General features: G+C 44.6%; 1 non-coding gene across 1 annotated transcript; it reads left to right on the top strand.

Moving 5' to 3' along the window:
• Positions 1 to 6,959: 6,959 nt before the first annotated feature.
• On the top strand, positions 6,960 to 7,034 carry Trnat-cgu (transfer RNA threonine (anticodon CGU)). Its single transcript has one exon. It is a non-coding gene; the product is annotated as a tRNA-Thr (tRNA).
• The last annotated feature ends 260 nt before the right edge of the window (positions 7,035 to 7,294 follow it).

A 7,294-nucleotide genomic window follows, 5' to 3' on the forward strand; every position in this document is an offset into this window, starting at 1 on the left:
AAAATGATATCAATGATAAGATTCACTCTTGACACTGGAATTCTTAGTGAATGCGAAAAAGACTTACAGGATCTGTTGGATGGAATGAATTGTCTGATGAGTACAGAATACGACTGAGTGTAAACTGCAAAAAGACGACGATAATGAGGTCTAACAGAAATGAGAACAGTGGAAAACTGAACATCAAAATTGATGCTCACCAGCTACATGAAGTTCAGGAATTCTGCTAGCTTGGAAGCAAAATTACCGACGACTGATGAAGCAACTCCGTCCGACCGGCCGCCGCGTCATCCTCAGAAATGGGCGTCACTGGATGCGGATATGGAGGGGCATGTGGTCAGCACACCGCTCTCCCGGCCGTAAGTCAGTTTACGAGACCGGAGCCGCTACTTCTCAATCAAGTAGCTCCTCAGTTTGCCTCACAAGGGCTGAGTGCACCCCGCGTGCCAGTAGCGCTCGGCAGACCGGATGGTCCTCCATCCAAGTGCTAGCCCAGCCCGACAGCGCTTAGCTTGGGTGATCTGACGGGAACTGGTGCTACCACTGCGGCAAGGCCGTTCGCACTGACGAAGCAAGGAGAACATAAAAAACAGACAAGCACAGGCAAAGAGGTTATTCCTGACCAAGAGACGTCTATTGGTATCGAAAATTGCCCTTAATCTGAGGAAGAAAATTCTGAGAATGTACGTTTTTAACACAGCATTGTATGGCAGTGAGACATGGACTGTGGTGTAATCAGAAGTGACTCGAAGTGTTTCAGATGTGGTGCTACAGAAAACTTTTAAAAATCAGGTGGAGTGATAAGATAAAGAATGATGAGGTTCTCCGCAGAATCGGCGAAAGAAGGAAAATACGAAAAACACTGACAAGATTAAGGGACAGAATTACTGTACATATGTAGAGCCATCAGGGAATAACGTCCACAGTAGAGGATAAAAGCTGTAGGGCAGGCAAGCCACGGCGTGCCGTACTTCACGCCTGAAACTTCTGCAGGCCGTAGGCGGGCCAAGCTCCGGCCTGCCACTCGGATTTGCTCGGTCCTACTCGGAAGTATTCGGAACAGCGCGACATTTCGGTTAACATTGCGGTGCGGCATTTTGTCGTCGGCACAACTCCTTGATTTCGGCAGAATCGAGGTGTCAGCACTGCTTACCCTTCGCTGTGTGTTCGTGATGTGAAAGACTGTCACAGGTCCAGTGGCTGTTTGCACAAAAAGAGGCACTCTAGCGATCGATGAGAATAATCCTTTAGAATGAATGGGAATGACAGAAGAGAGGGAAGCGACTTCTCGATTTGCGTAAGTGACAGGTGCTGCTTATTTGCTATGGAACGACACTCTAGTATCATGCAGAAAGAATTTAAACGTTTAGATAACAATGTAACAGCAAAAAATTACAACGATCGACAGAAGAGAGTCATTGTTCTGTACCTTAAGGAGCGCTTCGTACTAGATTTGCCGCCATGGAGCGCTAGAAGAAATTGATGGTAAAAATAATAAAATAACTCGCATCCATTATTCCATTTTCTGTTGCAACAGTTTTAAGTGGAAACGAACGAAGAGTATGGAGAATTCATATATTACTGCTAAGTACATCTGTTAAGTCAGGGGGCATACCTGGAACGATTTTTCGATTAAAACTCGCTATTGTTGAATTTATGAAGGAAAAAGGAGTGCAGGAACGCAAATTACAACGTTCGGAATGGATTGCACACTTCGCATTTGAAGTGAACTTGATTGCACATTTCCCGCAGTAAGACGCTGCAGGGTAAAACCTTTCTGATTTGATAAAGATGCATTTCAATAGAAAATCTGGCAAAGACAATCCAGTTTCCTACGCCTACTGGCGTAAAAGAAAGAGCGAGGTTTGAAGAATTCATTATGGCCTTGCAAGAATTATAACGATAGTTCTATAAAGGTTTTTGAGGACACTTTCAATCTTACATCTGTTTTCGAGCTGTTTTCGCGACCGTTTGCCATTTCAGTTGAAAGAGCCCCAGTGCACGTGCAGCTGTAACCGATTGATCTGAGAGGTAGTTCCACCTTAAATTACAAATCTTTTCAAGTTAAAACTGTCTATGACGTCTAAATAGCTTTTCTCACATGGTTCAAATGGCTCTGAGCACTATGGGACTTAACATGTGAGGTCATCAGTCCCCTAGAACTTAGAACTACTTAAACCTAACTAACCTAAGGACATCACACACATCCAGGCCCGAGGCAGGATTCGAACCTGCGACCGTAGCAGTCGCGCGGTTCCAGACTGAAGCGTCTAGAGCCGCTCAGCCACACGGGCCACCCATAGCTTTTCTCTGGTAGATTTTCCAAGCCTTCATAATGGTTTTGCAAAACTGCTACATTATTTCGATCGACATATTTGCGTGAAAGACCTTTTTGCGATTATGAAACTAAATAAGTCACGATTACGTGGCAACTTGAGTGCGAAACTCTATGCAGTTCTCTGTGTCTGTTCGTATGCCAACAGTTTATATCAGATGAAAGTTATGTCCTTAGCACACCAAAAATAATTAATTAATGCTGAAAACTTCTTTTGTTTGTGGCTTATGTTATGGACAAATGTGAAGCATAAAACCAAGTGGTATGTCGTAAGATTTTACTGCCATTTAAATGCGGCGTGTTCGCTGTTTTCCCCTCTTCCCCTTCCTCGCGCTCAGGAGTGGGGGTGGGGGAAATGTGCAGTGGGACTGAGCGCCATGGCACTCAGGCCTTAGCATGGCCTACGACCTGAAATCTTGACCACCCCTGCAGTAGGGGAAGATGGAGTTTTGAATACATCCAACAAATAATTGAGGATGTAGTGTGCTTGTGCCACCCTGAGCTGAAGAGCTTTTAGGGCAGGACAGGAATTCGTGTCCAGTGGCATAAAACCAGACAGAAGAGAAACAACTTTTCTGGATGAGGTCATTGGTCTCATGATTGGTTTGACGCCTCTCTCCTGCAAACCTCTTCTTTTCAGGGTAGCACTTGCACCCATCATCATTAGTCTTCAAATAGCTCCATGCAACTTAACTTCTGAGGTCATCAGGCGCCTAGAACTTAGAACTAATTAAACCTAACTAACCTAAGGACATCACACACATCCATGCCCGAGGCAGGATTCGAACCTGCGACCGTAGCGGTCGTACGGCTCCAGACTGCAGCGCCTGCAACCGCACGGCCACTCCGGCCGGCCATTAGTCTTCATTGGATATATTCCAGTCTCTGTCTTTTCCTACAGTTTTTACCCTCTACAACTCGCTGAAGTACTACGCAAGTTATTGTTTGATGCCTTAACAGAGTCCTACCATCCTGACTGTTCTCCTTTCCACACGTTCCTCTCCTCGACGTTTCTGCGGAAATCTCCACATTTCTTATCAGATCATATAATTTTCAACGCCCTTATACGGGGTCACATCTCAAACGCTTTGATTCTCTTCTTTCCAGTTATTCCCAGAGCGCAGCGTAAGCGCACTACTAGTAGGTTTTTTCCACAGATTAAGTACTTTTTGGAATTCAGACAGTTTAATTATCAGCACAGCTAACACAAGTCGGCCATGTTCACTACGAACAATTACTGCGTGCCCTATACAATACACACACGTTTATCCATTTTTGGCAGTCGACGCTGATGGTTTATATATTAATCAGTGCATTAAGAAAACCTCGTAGAATAGTAGATGGTGTTTCCTTTAGGATACAGGACAGATTGTGTTTTTAGTTGACGAGCATCTTCTGCTGTACACAAATAATTAATTATCTTGTGAACTTACCAATAAATATAAGTTTTTTTTCAAATTATGTTATCATTTTGGAAGGCATCCGTTGCTATTAATTATGAGGGTCACTCCAAAAGAAATGCACACTATTTTTGTAAAAATACAGTTTTCATTCTGCATGTGTGAAAGTTTTACAGTGTGTAGATACTTTCTTCCCGCTGCTTTTCAAATTTAGTTCAACCTGTTCCCGTGAGTGGCGCCGTCACAGCATGTCTTCAAGATGGCTGCTACACTTGACGTTCGTCAGAAGCAACGTACTGTCATAGAATTCCTGTGCTGTGAAAACGAGACAGTGGGAAACATCCACAAGAGGTTGAAAAAGGTGTATGCTGATGCTGCTGTCGATCGCAGTACAGTTAGTCGGTGGGCAAGCAGGTTACGTGATGAAAGCGGGCATGGCAATATTGAGGATTGTCCTCGCGGCGGTAGGCCTCGTACTGCACACACTCCAGACATTGTGCAAAGAGTTAACATACTGGTGACTGCTGACAGACGCATCACAGTGAACGAATTGTCACGCTACGTTGGGGTAGGGGAAGGAAGTGTTTACAGAATACTGAAAGTGTTGGCGTTCAAAAAGGTTTGTGCCAGGTGGGTTCCCAGGGTGTTGGCAGTGGCTCACAAAGAAACAAGAAGAACGGTATGCAGCGAATTTTTGGAACAGTATGGGAATGGTGGAGATGAATTTTTTGGAAGAACTGTGACAGGTGATGAAACATGGCTCCATCATTTTTACCAGAGACGAAGAGGCAATCAATGGAGTGGCATCACGCAAATTCACCCAAGGGAAAAAAAAAAAAAATTATAACCACACCTTCTGCTGGAAAGGTTATGGCTACGGTGTTTTTCGATTCTGAAGGACTCTTGCTTGTGGACGTCATGCCAAGTGGAACCATCATAAATTCTGATGTATATGAGACAACACTGAAGAAACTTCATGCTCGACTGAGTCGTGTTCGACCACATCGGCAAAAGCAGGATGTTTTGCTGTTGTACGACAATGCACGGCCACATGTCAGTCAAACAACCATGGAAGCGATCACAAAACTCGGATGGACAACACTGAAACACCTGCCTTACAGTCCTGACCTGGCTCCATGTGACTATCATCTCTTTGGGAAACTGAAAGACTCTCTTCGTGGGACAAGGTTTGAAGATGATGACTCCCTTCTGCGCGCTGCCAAACAGTGGCTCCAACAGGCTGGTCCAGAATTTTACCGTGCAGGTTTACAGGCGCTGGTTCCAAGATGGCGTAAGGCAGTTGAGATGGATGGAAATTATGTGGAGAAATGAAAATATTGTTCCTAAAGGATGTATCTACACACTGTAAAACTTTCAAACATGTAGAATAAAAGATGGATTTAAAAAAAATGGTGTGCATTTCTTTTGGAGTGACCCTCGTAAACTGTTTCAGAGCTGTTTCCCGTACCAGCTTACCGTCCCTCTGGCGACACCTCAAAACCCACCCACAAGACGTTATACTGTAGAACAAAAATTCAAATGGCTCCAAGCACTATGGGACTTAACTGCTGAGGTCATCAGTCCCCTATAACTTAGAACTACTTAAACCTAACTAACCTAAGGACATCACACACATCCATGCCCGAGGCAGGATTCGAACCCGCGACCCCATCAGCAGCTTGGTTCCGGACTGAAGTGCCTACACCCGCTGGGCCACAGCGGCCGGCACTGCAGAACGCATCGCCATTGTCTATTTTGCAACGGCAAGTGCGTAACAGTTGCGGCTAGACAGTCCACGTTGTATTATTCTTGTATGGTTGCTAATTTCTGTCTTGTTAGATGACCTCTGGTCTTATGACAGAGCAGAAACTTCCCCATTTCAGAAAATGCTGCCCTCAGATCAGAGTGTAGGTACGGAGTGGGAACACCAGTAGGAGAGAAGGCTCGCAGACAGGAGACCTCATTATCTGGGGCAGCGATTCTCCGCTAATGAGTTCCATAGTGAGGCTAGGCCTTATTACAGGCCGTGCCGGAATGTCGCCATTGCGTGTCCGCAGGCGGAATCCGCGCTGGGTGTCGAAACCCAGGAAATGACTGCAGAGGCCACAACACAACACATGCAGACTCTACTTAGTGTGACCCAGTTTCCCCCTGACCTCTTTCGAGACTGTTCATCAGCGAAAGAAGACCAGTTTATCCACATCAACTTATCGGACACGCGCTCGTCTGTTTATGGAAGGAGAGCGCAAGAGGGAGGGCGTGGGGGAGGGGGGGGGGGGTGATTACGAGCAAGAGAAACTTCAGAATGCCTGTGGAACTTACAGCTGGTTAGTTATACTCTATGAAATTCACAAGCTCGCGATTTTACCTTCAGTAAATTATCGAATTTTCAACAAATCCGCACTGTCTTATTTTAGACTAATAAGACCTCCGGAAGTTTGAGCGCATCATAACTTCTTAAAGGAAAGATACTCTCTGTTTTTATAGCTTTTTAACGCTTAATAAAGAGAAAAAATAAAGCGAAAAAATAAATAGAAAAAACTGGTCACGTGCGAGAAGACTCGCGGACTGAAGGTTCCATACAAACTTCATTATGTATAAAGACAGTTTACCAAGTCCGGGAAAAGAGGATACCGATGATTTTTGCCCTTTATTGATACTGATATTGGCAAGATATCGGTCCAAGGAATTCCAAGACTTTCGAGAATATTTTAATTTCAAGTTTAAATTCGAGTAATAAATGACAAAAAAAATTTTTTTTCGTATGATATAATTACATATTAACAATTTTCTGATTTTTCCCTTTACTTGTACAGTGGAACTGTTCTTGCAAAATTTCGTGATTCTACGTCAGAGGGAAGTACCTTGAGGTTTTAATGAGTGAATTTGCGGAAAAAAAATAATCGCAGCGCCAGCAAGGAGTTGTGCGACATAAACGAAAGTTATATCGATATAGTGTCTGTTCTTTCGGACATGTCCGAAAGAACAGACACCAAATCCATATAAGTATATAGTTCTGGCGATACCGCCCATGACCTTCTTCTTCTGCGCGTATGCACACACATTCCCCGAACTCTTACGGGACTTGGTAAGAATGTCTTCCACGAGTAATGAGTGTGTTGGTGTGGGACACTACGAATGTAGTGTGTGGACATACAAGGTGAGAATGTGGGTCTCGCGGGAGGCGTGAGCGAGATAGTCCCTGCAGTCGCGCTATCCTCTGTGCCCTCGGTGGCTCAGATGGACAGAGCGTCTGCCTCGTAAGCAGGAGATCCCGGGCTCGAGTCCCGGTCGAGGCGCACGTTTTCACCTCTCCCCGTTGATATATATCAACGCCCGTTAGCAGCTGAAGATATTAATATAATTATAACTTCGTAAACGAAAGTTTGTGAGTGTGTTTCTGAAAGATGATGTCTATTTGAATTTCTCATCAGTCCATAAGAGTGGCGCGAGTAGAGCCACTATGAAGATGCGAAGCAAGTTTGCTTTAAATACGAGCTGTAATGGTCGTGAGCGTTAGTACGGACGAGATGAGTTAATGATAGTCAAGAACGCCATT

Source organism: Schistocerca serialis, chromosome 1, assembly GCF_023864345.2.
Source record: "Schistocerca serialis cubense isolate TAMUIC-IGC-003099 chromosome 1, iqSchSeri2.2, whole genome shotgun sequence".
Taxonomy (NCBI): Eukaryota; Metazoa; Arthropoda; class Insecta; order Orthoptera; family Acrididae; genus Schistocerca; species Schistocerca serialis.